General features: G+C 37.3%; 2 non-coding genes across 2 annotated transcripts; both read left to right on the forward strand.

The window, feature by feature from the left end:
- The first annotated feature begins 9,840 nt into the window (after positions 1–9,840).
- Positions 9,841–9,912, forward strand: trnap-agg (transfer RNA proline (anticodon AGG)). Its single transcript has one exon. It is a non-coding gene; the product is annotated as a tRNA-Pro (tRNA).
- Positions 9,913–15,359: 5,447 nt separating this feature from the next.
- trnac-gca (transfer RNA cysteine (anticodon GCA)) lies at positions 15,360–15,431 on the forward strand. The gene has a single exon. It is a non-coding gene; the product is annotated as a tRNA-Cys (tRNA).
- Positions 15,432–15,983: the final 552 nt, after the last annotated feature.

Below are 15,983 nucleotides of genomic sequence, written 5' to 3' on the forward strand. Positions count from 1 at the left end.
AGGGGCAGAATAGGTGGTATGATAGCCTCAGATGGAAAATGGGTAACTACCACTCAAAACTGCATCAAGCTGGATGTTTGGAGATATCCATAAATGGTTGGAAAAGAAGGGGACGGCAGCCTCAGAGAAACATCACAAGTCCCAAGAGGTTTGAAATCAACTTTCTACCGAACTTCCCTGATGGTGAAGATGAAGCCAGCATGGAGTCTAAAAGGAAGGAGATGGTGGAAGACATGAAGAAACGTCATGTTAATTCTGCACTAGCCCAGAACATGCATTCTACATTTGCCTTGTGTAGAAAGGAACTGATAGAGAAGGAACCTGCAGTGAAGAATACAGTGGAAAGGTGGCCAGCCCTTTTCACACAGAGTCAGGTGAATAAATATTCTTGGTTTTATGGATCATTAAAGAAATAGTTCACCCAAAATTAAAACTGTCATTTACTCAGATAGTTTCAAACCTGTATAAATCTTTTAGTTCTGCTGAACACAAAAGAATGTATTTGTAAGAATTTCAGTAACCAAACAGATCTCATCCCCCATTTACTTCCATAGTATTTATTTTTCCTATTATGGTAGTAAATGGGGGATGAGATCTGTTTGGTTACTGACATTCTTACAAACATCTTCCTTTGCGTTCGGCTGGACAAAGACATTTATACAGGTTTGGAAAAACCAGAGGGCAAGTGAATGATGACAGAATTTTATCCAAACTTAAGAAGATTTTGCACCAGATTAAAAATGATGTAAGCTCCTCACACACATCACAATTTTTTTTTATATTAAAACAACTGTTGCTTTTGCTGTTGTTCTTTGCTTTGTGTTGTGTTAGTGCCATGAGCGCTATTAAATAATAATTTTCATAACTTTGCAGAAATCCAACATCAACGTGAGACGAACAGCCGTTCTCTATGGATTACCATTCCTTCTTGGAGAGGACCCCACCGATTTTTACAAGACCTGTTTTGTAAGTAGTTTCAACAGGCAAACTGCTCTTTAAACAGTTTTGAGATCTAAACAGTACGGAAACTGAAACACAGAAGGGGTAGAGCAGGGGTAGGTCCTAGAGAGCCGCAATCCTGCAGAGTTCAGCTCCAACCCTAATCAAACACATCTGAACAAGCTAATCAAGGTTTTCAGGATTACTAAGGCTACAGGCAAGCAAATCTTTTTTTCAGGGTTGGAGCTGAAATCTGCAGGACTGCTCTCTAGGACCGAACTTGCCTACACCTGGGGTAGAGAAAAGAAAGTAAAGATAAATTAAGAAAAAAAGACAGTAAGAAGACATTTTATAATACATAAAGAAAAGAAAGAAAACAATAGTAAGAAGGACAATAAACAGGAGGTTGGAAATTTAGACAGGTAGGAAGAATAAAGGACAGATGCAACAGAGATGAAGTCAGTAAAAGAGGTAAGAAAGTACAGTAAAATGAATATAAAATACAGAAAGGAGATTAGATTGAAAGAAAGAAAATTTTTTTAAAAATTCAGTCAATTCTCCTCCATAATTATGTATTTTGATAACTTTTCAAATATCAAATTGTGAGTTTTAGAATAGGTTTTAATTTATATAGCTGGCCTTCCGTTTGATTTATTGTCTTTTCATGCAGTGGTTTGAATGTCTGTATTCGTTCCTGCATCCACTGCTGTGTCCTGATTGAAAAGGCCTGTACATTTAGACATATTGTAGTGTTATTAATTTTGTTTCACATTTTACTGTGAGTATATGCTCTTAAAAGATGTTTTGTGTCTTACTTTGACCTTATTTTTGCTATATGCCCTGTTTTTAGGACTGTGATGACAATGAAGAAATGTCCGAAATTGCAATTGGAATTTTGACTGGTGATTCCCGAGCACTCTGCAACTGCAACACTACCCTACTCCCTGCATCTTGATGCCAAAACAACAGCTATCATTTTGGAAGGTACCATGGTTGTGGATGATGTGGAAAATCTTCCACAAGCAATGTGTCTGCTCTTTGGACTGATTTATGATCTAAACTTAGAGTATCCTGCAGCTCTGAAGAGCACATTTGATTTCATACAGAGAGTGATTTTGTCTCTTGGCCACAAGTCACTCAAACCTAAAATCCAATCACTAAAAAATCGCCTGATGCAGTAATAGTAAAATCATTGCTATGATGTGATTTTTTCCCCCATGGTAAACCATTCCTGAGTTGAGCTAGAGTAAATAGAGCTGTCTTTAAGAGAACTCTAAAGGAAATTTTTCAGTACTACATTGATAGTTCAGTGATTTCCAATTGTTGAAAAAGAAAAATATCTATAAGGATGTTTTGAACAATGTCAAGTTTACCTAATGTTAAATTGGTCTTAGAATAGTTTTATTAGAAGACAATTTTAAAGAGAACTGAATTAGGAAAGCTGTACTAAACTTACAGACAATGTTCAGTGTTTGCAAGCTCTGCTTTTGACCACTTTGTAAAGAATTTTATTGTCCTTTATTTTATGAGTGCAGTATGTGCTTTTATTGTCTAAAATGTTTTAACTATGTGAGATATTAAACAATATAAAAACAAAAGGGAATGCTGTTATATCAGCACCCTGAGATCTGGTCGGAGGTAATCACAGCCGATATGTGTTTTGAGCAGAGTTGTGGTAAAAAATCTTGGTTTTAAATGTTTGATTTTATAGTGGAAAATTTATGGGAAGTAGCTAAGTAGAGTTTGGTCACATTATACCATTATACTCCCAAAGCAACTGCACTGTAAAAAATACAACGTTGACTCAACTTAAAATTTTAAGGCAACTTGCTGCACAGCATTTTTGAGTTAACTCAACTTTTAACCCAAGTAGTTGACTTAACTCAATTTACTAAGTAAGGTCACAGGTCTCCTAACTAATATTCTTTTGTTAAGTTGATAGAGTTTTGATAGTTTAAAAGGTTTAGTAATTTAATAAATGTGAACTTATGTTTTTTGACATCCCTGATTTAAAAAATGTATTTGGATTTACTGAAGCAGGTACTTTGTTTTTAATTAACATTTAACATAAGGTTATGAAAAAAGCTATAACTGCATGCTTGAAAATTTGAAAATTTCAGCTCAGTGGCTAGCTAAGACCTGAAGCAACAGATTTGATCAGATTCACCAGCTTTAGCATGATTAACTGTATACATTAAAAAATGCTGGGTTATTTTTTCTACCCAAATGCTGGGTTGCCTCTGTTGGGTCATTTTTCTGGGTTATTTACAGAGAATTGGGTACTTTTTGTGTAACCCAGCCGCTGGGTTTGGGTTGGGTTAGCTAGTGACTGCTGACACATCACAGACAAGACCGCCCCTCCCCCAAAGTTCAGCGGTGTATTCAACAGCTGTGTCAACTTCGTGTCTTCTCTTTTGGGCTCCAACACCGCTGACGGTTCATCTCCCTCATGCATTTAAGCGAAAATAACGCTAAATACAAGGTCTGTATACACATTTTCTCCCACTTAAGTCACATATGACAGAAAAAATTATCATTGTGTTTGTAACATTTATTACTGTTACCGTGTTAACGTTACACTCGAACTTTCAGCCTGGTCTGAGCTATATAGCTTGATAGTTTAGCTGACTCTAGCTGACAATAGCTATTAACGTTACCCTCTCCCCATTTACTCCGTGATCAAAATTCTCCCGCATTTCTCCCGAGTTATGACAATATTATTATAACTATTATTATTGTTATTATTATAACTAGCTTCCATGATTTTAATGTTGACAAGATGTCTTTGCGTTCTGTGTCGTTTTGTCTTTCAGATCAGGCAATAGATGAAGAAAGCTTCCTGCTTTTAGATGAGGGGACCATCAACTGCATAATCCCAAAAATTGGCCCAAGGCTAAAGTTCATGAAATACTTCAGAGAATTTGTAAGTAGTTACGGTCACTGCAGATGGAAAGGGCTTAATTTTCCCCACTTTTTGCACTATTATTTTAGCAGATCATTTTTTAAACGTTCCCAAGGCATATGTTTGCTTTTGGTGTAAAAGGCAAATTCCTGGGGATGTCAGGAGTATCTTTAAACATTTACAAGCAGTACACCATATAAACAGTTCATCAACATATTTCCAATGTAGTGAAAATGGTTGTGGCAGAACTTTTTCTTACATCAGGTCTTACAGAAGACACCTAGTGAGCAGCATGAAAACCAAGTTGAACAGATTCTTGATGAGCCTCTCGAACAGCTGGCCCAGCCTGATGATCTTAATGATCTTAACTTAATGCCAAAGAGGAGTTAGGACAGGAAGTTGAGGATGAATGGGATGAACTACAGCATGAGGACATTATCGAATGGGTGACCCTTTTTTTTTTTAGCTAATCTGAAGTCTAGATCTGCCCAGACATTTTCTAACTTAAACTTTGTGGTACAACAGACCTCTAGTTTAATCTTCGATATTGTGAGCAGACTACAATTGCAGACTATGTCGTTATTTAGTCAGTTTGGTCTTGATCAAAGCCCAAAAGTAGAAGAGCTCATGCTCTTGCAGCTGAGCCTTTCAGAGAACTGGAAACAGACTATAAACAGATGCAGTATTTTGCTAAATCAGGAAACTTTATTCAGCCAGTTGAGGAGTTTTTGCCTGGGGTTTCCTATGTACAGCAATGGGATTCCACCACTGGCACTGTCCGACAAGTTGCAGTTCCTGATTCCTATCAGCGTATTCCACTACAGTGCCTTCTTGTCAAGCTACTTGAAATTCCTGGTATTTTGAAGGCCATGATAGAATGGCAGCAGAGAGAGGGTGATGCACTTCAGGATGTCTTTGATGGGGAGTTTTGTAAAACGTATCCACTATTCTTGAGGTTTCAGTTCTGCTACTGCTGTATAGTGATGACTGTGAAACTGTCAATCCCCTTGGATCGAAGACTGGGATTCACAAGTTAGGATTTATATATTTCATCATGAAGAGCTTGCCACCAGACCTGCTATCAAGTTTACGGTCACACTTCCTTCTAGCAGTTTTCAAATCAGATAATGCAATTCAACCTATGGTCTTGATGCAGTGCTGTGCCCTATTGTTGAAGAGATCAGGTGTCTTGAGAGGGATGGCATCACTGTTGATACCCCCGAATTTCATGGTGTTGTTAAGTTCACAGTTGTCCAGGTAGTGGGAGACAATCTGGGCTTGAATGCCATTCTTGGCTAAACTGAAAGCTTCCAGGTATGGGGGTGCAAATCACCTAGGATCTTTTCTGGGCCAGAAAATCCCAAAAGCGATTCAATTTCCTGCAGAGACAGAACAACAGACATCTCCCTCAGTCTCTGAGTCCCAGAGTCTCAGAGCACAAGTACCTACAGCAGAACAAAAAAAACACTAGAAACATCTCTCTGACGTTTAAGATAAATATCGTAATGAGTAATGCAAACCTTTTAACCGGTAAACAAACCTTTCCTTTATTTTACTCAAGCTGTTTTTACTGTAAGGAACGTGACAGAATGTTAGATGTGTTATTATGAAACTGTGATGAGAAGAAGCACTTATGATGGGGCGGCAGGAGGAAATGTACAGTACATCATCTTTTTTGGAGAACAGGACATGTTTAGACTTACATCCTGCTTCGTGTTAAGGTGTAAATTAAGTAGCCATCTAGAACACCATAAGTGAATTACAGAGATTTTTTTGTTTTTTACGTTTTAACAGGATGCAGTTGGCGTACAGCTGGCCTCCGTGGCTCCGATTCGGTTCCTGAGGACTCCTTCTCATCGGGACTCCATCAAAGCAGAGCTCTCCGGGTCCTGTGTAAGCTTATGAATGCCTGTGTAACATGACAGCTGTTTAAATCTGAAAGACTTTGATAATAGAGAACTCCATTAGGACTCCATTATGTAAAGTTAATTTCTTTTTGTAACTTTTCTGCTCTCTGCAGGCCTACCACTACAACCTTGTGGACGTGTTTTACGAGCTGCTTCTCTGCGGATACTTCACGAAGGGCTTAACGCCTCAGCCAGTAAGCGTCTTATCGGGAGATTTAAAAGCGATGCTTGAATGTAGTTTGAGAACAGGATCTATTTTATTTCATTTTGTTTTCCCATATTTTAAACCCTGGAATTAACAGAGCTTGTCGTCTCCCTTTCCTAAAGCTTCAGGGAGGACTCTCGGAGCGCCTGCTGGCGCTCATCAAGTGGGATGTAGACGTTCGGGAGCCTGGAGCAAAGATCTACTTCACAGTGCTTATTGTAAGTGTTCAAATATCTTCTGATGCCACGATACACAAATGGTCAGCATTGTATCTCTAAGACAGTGACATTACACTGGATTTGTGTTTGTGTAATTTGTTGATAGGATCAGCTTACAGGCCTTTTTGTGGTACTGTTCTCTCAGCCCCTGGAGCTCTACACCGACCCGCCAGCTTTAGCCAGCACGGTTAGGCATCTCCTCGGGCAGCATGTCGAGAAGAAGATGGTGAAGACTTTGGAGAGGCTCTTGGCAATGTCCTTCCCTTACTTCTACACCTTCCCAGTACCCACCAACACAACACACACACACAAACACACAATTTATTGCACAAGTTCCCATTCCATACTTTGTTACAGTTCATATTTTGTCCCTACATTGCTCAAGCGCTCCACAGATGAGTATAAATTGATTTTGTAACATTTCAATTGTCACATTTTAAAATATCTCTCTTCTTTTTCCCCTTGACAGGTCTGCACAACGATCCCAGGACTTTAGGACCAGAATTGCACAGTCAGTTGTAGCCTGTGTAGCATTTTATCATTCTCACTAGAAATAATTGCTTTCTCGTTACATTTCCAGGTTTAGTGTTAATGAATTATCTGTGTTTGTCTTTCATCTAATATCATTTCAACCAATATTAACCCTCCTCTCATCATCCTCCTATCCTAACTCTAATAAAGTATTTCATTTGCATCTATTACAGCCTCGGTCAGATCATTTCTATACATCAAGATATGTGTATATATATAAAATGTTGATTTTCAACTCAACTCCAATACATGACATTAGGTTTAAACTTTAATTCATGATAAAGGCACATGGTTACTTTTTGTTTATTCAGTACACTGTTACTCTGAAATGTTCTTATAAGTGAAGCAGAGACAACATTCTGCTTTATTGGTACAAACAATATCCTATAATTATATATCCTGTAATTTTTTTCCATTCATACATTTATTTATTCTTTCATGTGTTTATTATACCTGTGTGTATAAATGTATGTTACTTTACCAAATGTGAACTAAGATCCAGAACAAAATGTGAGCACTCCAGACCATAATTCCATTGTATAGTTACAAGAAGTTAAAATGGATGAATAAGGAAAGTGTTAGTCAAATTTGCTTTCCTTTTATTGATCATAATGAAATTCATCAAGATTGAGTGAAAATGAAATGAAAATGGAAATTGTGTATTAACATTTGTATTTTCAGTTAAATGGATGTACAATGTCTGCCAAATTTTAAATGGATCAGCAAAAATCCATTCACAGTTGCATTTCCCAGGTCTTAAGTGTTATGACCCTGACCTGTGGAAACAGCACTTACTCTTCCCTGCACCACCTTCCATTCACAAACCTGTGCTCCACCTCAGTCCTGCCTCCACATATGGCTTTCATGGAGGAGGTGAGAGGAAGAAGCCCTTTCTCTCCAAAAAAACATGGCAGCATCTTAACAAATTCGGGAACAATATTTTTTTGGACTGATGGTTAATCATTATTCATAGTTTCATGTTTGGTGAAGGTCAAACAGAGTTTATCACAACAAACACCTCATACCAAGTGTCATGGTGGTGGAGGGGTGAGGATTCGGTTGTTTTGCAGCCACAGGCTCTAGAAAACTTTTAATCATTTGGACATTGATGATCTCCACTTTATATTAGAATATTCTTGAGACAAATGTAAGACTGTCCATGAGCTTATGTTGTGCTGAAACTGGGTCATATTAAAGGACAATAATCACAAGCACACCAGCAAATTTGTCTCTTTAAGGATGCTGAATCTGAGGACTTGTTTTTGTCTAGGGTAATGTCAGAAATACAGATAAAAAAGAAAAAGACGGGTTATTCTTGTGTTCTGATATGCTGAAATGCTGTAATGATTCCAAATGAATCTGTGAATTGAAACTGTGAACTATTCCCAGCGTGGTGAGCAATACTTTTGTTTTAAAATATATTGATGGTTCTTGATGTAAATAATGTATATGTCTATTTAAATTCAGCTCCTGCAGATGGCAGTACATGACATGAAAATACTCTAGAACTGAACCTGATTGGACCTGGACACAACAGAACCATGTGGAGTGTTAAAGTAGCCATGAACATTAAACCTGAACAAAGCTTCAGCACAGATACATGGTGTGTGGAGTGCAGTCCGACTGAAACACTTGAATTACTGCAGAATCTTGAGCTTAATACAAGATGCTTATGTATTTGTGCACATGCTCTCAAACACAGGTTTTCTGTGTTTCTGTTTTTTACCATGTTCATAGGTAAGCTTATATTTTATTTATCCCCATATATCATGTTTAAATGTTTTATAACTAGTAAAGAAATGTTTCCATGTGTGAGTGTTTTAGATTGTAAGCATGTACTGTATGTATACTGTATAATATAAAATGATAATATTCTGAAATAAATGTCCTCTTCAGGTGAGAGCACACAGGACAGCATTACTCCAACATCTTCTGCTGTCTATGGTAAAGAGGAGCAAGCAGTTACACTCTCCTGTGATTATAAATACACTGTTTCTATGAACAATCTACAGTGGTATGGACAATATTCCAATGCAGCACCAGAATTCCTCGTTCTGTTGACGGAATCGGGAGGGAATCAGACAGGTGATACTCCTCATCCTCATTTGTCTGCTAAAGTTCATAAGAGTCTGAAGCGTGTGGATTTGGAGATCTCGCCTGCTTCAGTATCAGACTCTGCACTGTACTACTGCGCCTTGCAGCCCACAGTGACAGGAAAGTCAACTTCACTGTCCAAAAACCTACAGAGACCTCAAACATGAAAGTGTTAAAGAATCACAATAAGAAGAAAAGACTGGAAGCTATGCATAACATCAGCATTCTGATTATTGATCCAATAGAAATGTATGTATATAACCATATATGAATACTTTATTTGAATTGAATAGACAAAACATTCTAAGTGAATCCAAATACAGATAGAAAAGTTAGGTGTGTGTTTGAAGAAGCCACATGTTCACTCCCTCTGCAGTATTAAGTGCAGTTCTCATAAACAATAGTGGCAGGTTTGATGGTTTATTTACTTAATGACAGTGTAAAGATCACATGCTGGAATTTGATTCTGTTCTAGGAATAAAAATGTGCATATTGTACAACTCTTTTGACAAGCAGCTGATCTGATTTATTTTTATTTTATTTTATGTTTGTTTGTTTATTTTACTGAGCATGCTATTTAATGTGTTCATCATGTGTGTCTTTGCAGGGTGTTTAATATATTTTTGAGAATTACAGGATACCTGAAAGTATGTATAACTAAGAATAAGAATTGTGGAAAATAAAAACACAGTTTCCATCACACAATCCGGAAATAAATAAGCTCTACTGAAATAGTGCTCCATAATCAATTCTTGAGGTAGATGAGCTACAACAGCTAAAGACCACATCGGGTTTCATTCCTGTTCACCAAGAACAGAAATCTAAGACTACAGTAACAACCCTGTAAATGACATAATTTGGCCCAATGGCAAGAGCTGCTTACTTGGTTCACACTTAGCATCTGGATTCCAAAAAGGTTTGAATCCCACAGGAGCCTCGCTTTATTGTTAACTTGACTTGACAGTCCATATGAGCAAGAAGGTCGTACAGTTACAGAGTACAGTGAACCTCCATTGGCGCACATCAAGCTGACAAGGACGACCTGGCTCGTTGGTCTAGGGGTATGATTCTCGCTTAGGGTGCGAGAGGTCCCGGGTTCAAATCCCGGACGAGCCCTGGTTTTAAATGGAATAGAGTGGTTGGGATAAAACTAATGGAAACTTGCACTGCCGGCTTGGTTCTCGCTTGGAAGCTTGTTTCTCCAGAGGTCCAAGAAGGTTCAAATCCCACTGTAATTACCTCTGAAAATTAAAGCTCCAACCTGGAGCCTCTCTCTGGAATACAGGGAGCGGGATGGAGAATGTCACACTTTGTGGAGACATGAACCTCTGAAATATTAATATAATAGAGTACAGAAAGACCTCAGAATATTGTCATTTTACTAACACCATTCATCATGATCACTGTTATATTCATGTGTCTGTGGCTTTCATTAGGTAAGTTAACATTGACCTTTTCAGAAAGGAGGGTAAAAGGTAAAACCCTATGCCACCACGTCTGTCTGCTAAAGTTGATGATAAAACTAAACAAGTGGATCTGATCATCTCCTCGGCTGCTTTTAATGTTTGATAATATACAATTAGAAGGTAATTTATTCATAATCACACTCTCTGGTATCACCCAGATGAGGATGGGTTCACATTTGAGTCTTCCTCATATCGTCTCACAGAGTTTGTTCTTGCCGCTGTTGCCTCAGAGTTGCTCATTAGGGGTAAAGTTAATTTTCAACTTTGTAATTTCTATTCTGAATTTCTGTATTTCTGTAAAGCTGCATTGAGACAGTGTCTATTGTTAAAAGTGATATGAATGAAAATGAAGTGAACTGAATTTAATTACCTTTTGGGAACAGACACAGCAAATTTACTTATGAGAGATTGGATCCAGTTTCCTATGATTTTTATCATAGGAAATTATCATAATTATTTATAAATGTACAAATAATTAAAAAAACACACAAACAGATAAAGGCTTATAGTATGGTATAGATGATGAATCTTAAAATACAACACAGCCATAGTAATGACTCTACACTACAACAGCATCACTTCCTGGGTGTGTCCTTCTAGAGACGTGTAAAGTTCAGCACATACAGCACTATTATACAGAATCCTCACAGAGCTGTGTTCAGAAATGGATCAACTATACAACTTACTGTACATAGTGAGATACATACCACTGATTCTCACTCTAGTTACAGGTCATTTTCAGTTATTAATTATTACAATGATATTTAATCAGTTAAATAATTGCATTAATTAATAAGCATGTTTGTATTAATCTAGTAATTTCTTGATTCCTTAAGTCAATATTGGAATTACAAAAAATACTTCACTGACATGTTTCTTTATGTTTTTGTCACACCAGGTAGCTTTGCAGATAAAATTGAGCCAACAGATGCAAACATTGTCAGGAAAGAAGCAGAGACTGTTATTCTGAAATGTTCATATGAGGCAAGCAGTGAATACATTTTGCTTTACTGGTACAAACAATATCCTAACAGCACACCACAGTTTTTACTGTATAAAGGCGCAAGGTCAAATGCAGGTGCTGGGAGCACTCCTGATGATCGTCGACTAGAGTCGAAAACAAGCAGAGACTCTACTGAACTTACTATCAGAGGTCTAAAGCTCTCAGATTCTGCACTCTATCATTGTGCTCTTAGAGTAACAGCACAGTGATACAGAGTCACTGAAAGGCTTTACAAATACATCAACATGGTATATTAAGTTTCTAAAACCACAGAAGATGAAAGAGACTCACTTTACCAACTTATCAGTTAACCACAGACACAAACAACATTTGTGAAAACATTTGCAGCTGGAGCTAATAGCCTGAAAAGAAAATGAGGGATTAACACAACTATAAATAAAAAAATCTACATCTACATTCATTTATTAAATGTTTATTCTGCATGTTCATTTGAACAGATGTGAGTTTGATCATACAGATAAAAAAAAATAAATAAATAAAAAATTAGTGACAAGGTTTGATTGCACATAAGGGTAATGCCTATAATCTTAAACATAATTATTTGATGGAGGGATGATGACTCTAGCCTTTTGAGCTTGTCCTCTGTTTTCTTATTTGTACTGTGATGTAAACGTTCCAACTTAAGGTGGACTGCTGACACTAAATTTCCCCTAAGTCTGAATGAGTGTGTGAATGTGTCTGTGCATTTTGTCCTGCATTAGACTGCTGTATCATCCAGGGTGTATTCCTGCATCATCCCTAGTGTTGCTGGGAGAAGCTCCAGATTCACCTGCCCAGGACAAAGCATGAATGAATGAATGAAGGTGTGTATATATAATGTATATAGACAGTTGTGGAAGTGTGACCAGGATAAAGTAGGTACTAAAAATAAACTCTGATTGAATGACCATTCATTAGGTTTCAGCTGCAGCTTATGGATCTGGGGCTTGGTTTTACTGTAGTTTTAGCATACTAAGATTTGCTAATTGTCTAGTAGATGAGAAAGAGTTGCTGTGTGAGGTAAAGCAGAGTTGTCATGAATATGAATAAATATGATGTTTATTTCAAAAGATAAACACAAACTAACTAAACACTCAGGATAACAATGTTATTATGCCCACTTGGTTTTCTTCACTATTGCTGATATTGCTAAGTCCTTTAGTTTGCAAGTTACAAACCAAAAGAACAAGTATTTTAATTAAGTTGCTTAATAATAAATTGTTGTCAATAAATTCTAATAAATTGGTGTATTTATAGTAAAGGCTGTTGACAACAATTCATCCACCCAGAATACACTGTTTAATGTAATCACAATCATCTTTAAGTAACCAAACATAACTATAAAATAAATACATATCAGTTTCTGATTGCCAGTGAAATGTAGTTAGAGTGAGAATGTTCTTTTAGCTGATTGTTTATAACAGACGTGTTCTTGAACATTAATGAGGAAAGGCTCAGGTGCACAGTTTATTCTCCTCTTGATCAATAGATGAAGAAAATTGTTGGAGGAAAAGTTTCTGTTCCTCTGCAGCTCTTTTTCTCTATAGACAATATTCTGTTTGTGAGACCTGTATGATTGTAATTAACACCAGTGCAATCATAGCTCCAGTTTTGTTCTTTGGTCACTACACTTAATTAACCCTACTGAATAAAATCAGATGGAAAAATATTTGAAGTGAACTGGAACAGCGATTTAGTCCAGGAACTCTATGGAACTCTGTATGGGAAGGCTATACAAAGAAATGCAAAAAATACTAAATATATACATTATATAATATTAATTATAGTTCAGAAGTTTATTTATTAATGTCATTAATAAATAAATTACCTTCAATTACCTTAAAAACCAAGTCTTTCTTATTTCTCCACAAGATGGTGTAGTGAGTTATCTTATTGTGGGTCAGGTGCTAGGACTCTGCTCACATCCTCCAAAGATGTAGACTCTGTTATAAATACTTCTTTGCAGAATAATATGAACTCTAATAAACATGCTTTATCACAACAAACAAATAAATGCCACAAGTCAAGACACTACTTATAAAATATAAAAACTAAAATATTTACTCATTTTAATTGTTAGTAAATTTGTATAAAATTGAATAAATACAATAATAGAATAATTTAAATACATTACATTTTCTTCTCCATGGCAGATTCAATAAAGCCCCTTTTCCCTCATAAAGTTGTAGATGAAGGTGATGATGTTACTCTGATAAAATCGGTCCGTAGGATGAAGATGATAACATTGTCAGTAAGGAAACAGACACTTTCTTATGAGTCAAGCAGTCATTGTGTTTGGCTTTAATTGTACAAACAATATCCTAACATTTTATTTCGGGGGCCCCTCTGTGCCACCAATATGACTAATTATAACTTATTATTGTCATTTTGTATAATAACCATTGTCCATTGACAGATATCAAAAAAAATAGATGTCATTTCATGTACTCTTGGGGGCCCCCTGGTGGCTACGGGGCCCTAAGCAGCCGCTTAGTTCGCTTATGCCTTGGGCATAACCACTTCCTGACTCAGTATCTGACAGTCAATATTACTAATGTAATGTTGTATGATATTTAGGAATGATCATAAAATTATCAAAACTTCCGCGGATTTCTGCAGGACTTGAAGAGCTGGACACTGGGTGAGATCGCCTGTGCTGCGGGTCTGTCAGTGTGTGTGTGTGTGTGTGTGTGTGTGTCTAAATAGTGCCCTTTGCACTTACCCATTTGTTTTGGGTTTTCTGTTTGTTAATGTATTAGTTATCACAGTATGCATTTGGGGCTGCTATTTTATTTTATTTCATTTTTAAATGGACGGGTTTTAAGCTGTAGCTGGGCTGGAAATCTTAGGTCCAATCCGGAAATCACTGGTTACTATGGTTACCGCGTCCTGCAGGGAGAAAGAGCTCCTTCTGACAACACTCAGCCCCTCACGGTAGGACGATCTTTATCCTTTAATGTCACACTGATTTTACAATAAATATACAATAAACAATAAATATATAATATAATATAACATAATATACAATACAATGTAATATTTACCCCAGTAGTAGGACACTTTTAAGAACCCTGTGTTACTTCCTCTGCTCTGATAACTCACAGTGGCAGGGTAGCAGTTCGTTAGTTCAGTGTTCGAAAAAAAGGATGAGACGGACAAAGTTAGCCGATGCATGCCATTTAACTTCCCTCAGAATTTACTCCCGGATGGAATAACTTACATGAACTCTAAAATAAATAGCAAATAAGCTTTTATTTCTCTGCTTTCCAAACTAGATGAACCGCGAGTGCGCACACACTTCTGAGCACATTGTTCCGCACTACTCAATGAAGGCGTTCTTTCCAACACCATCGTAATCCAGGGTAGGCCTTTCCATCACTCTCCGACAAACTCACTTATTCTTAGAATGGATTAAAAAATGGGGAATTCACGAAGATGGGTAAATTGTGACCATGAAGGGATGCTGATGGTCAGCAAATATGCTCAAATAGGGTTTGGTTTTCAAGAGACGATTGATTTGTGCCATTGATGGCCAAGAACATATTCCAAACACCTCCACCATCTACATGGACTGTCTCCACATTTAAAAAATTCCCTTGATCATTATACCAGCTCTTGCAGGGACTCACTAAATAAAAGTATTAACAACGACAACAATGTAATCCAGGGTAAGACCTACCTTCGTCCTCCGACACCCTAACTTATCCGTGGAATAGATTACACAACGTGGTGAGGTTACAAAGATGGGTAAATTGTGGCCTTGAAGGGATGCTCTTGGATAGCAAAGATGATCAAATAGGCTTTGGCTTGATTGAAAAACTTCAAACGATTGAAGGGGTGATTGATTTGTGTTACCGATCAGAAGGTCCCCTGGACGAATCCGCATACCCCTGCCTGACTCCACTGATTCAGGTATCCTTAACTGGTTAACAGTTTACAACATTAAAAGTCGTCTGGAAATGACCCAGCCTACAAATGATGTCATGTGTAGATAATCCTTTTCCTAGAAACTTTTAATCTATGAACCCTTGGACCAATATTAAAATGACATCCATTTAGAACACATCTGTTGTCAGTTGCTAGCATTTACCTGTGGGGGTATAGCTCAGTGGTAGAGCATTTGACTGCAGATCAAGAGGTCTCTGGTTCAAATCCAGGTACCCCCTGCTGGGCTTGCTTTGCAGTACCTTTAACCTGCAGTGAATCGGGGCTCTTCTTAAATTTTTGTAAATTTCAAAGCTTTACCAATGTAGTATCTAATACATTTCAACTTTACATAGAGCACAAACTGGGCTTTCATAATATGGCTGATGTAAGTATGTTAGATTCATGTGTGACTTTTAAGCATATGTCAAAGTACACATACACGAAAATAGAATTTTGAACTCTAGCAGAAAAAAACAGTGAAAATGGAGAATAAACAAACCTTGCAGATTGTTTTGAACACAGGACTGAGTTCATGAAAGTCTTGGGTGTGGGCCCATAGAAAAACAGCTAAATTATAACACTCAGAAAGACCTTTTATTTGGAGTAAAGTGACTGATGTGCCTAACTTTTTTCAACAGAGCCTCTGTTTCCCTGAATAATCAATGACTATTCATGAATATGTAAGACCTATTGACACCTGGCTCAGGTGACACCAGGTTTCCCCAGGACTCCTATTGATGTCTCAGCTGTTCGCACCTATACATTCAGATTCCTCCTACAAAAACAGGGTA

This window comes from Hemibagrus wyckioides, unplaced genomic scaffold (genome assembly GCF_019097595.1).
Source record: "Hemibagrus wyckioides isolate EC202008001 unplaced genomic scaffold, SWU_Hwy_1.0 Contig1, whole genome shotgun sequence".
Taxonomy (NCBI): Eukaryota; Metazoa; Chordata; class Actinopteri; order Siluriformes; family Bagridae; genus Hemibagrus; species Hemibagrus wyckioides.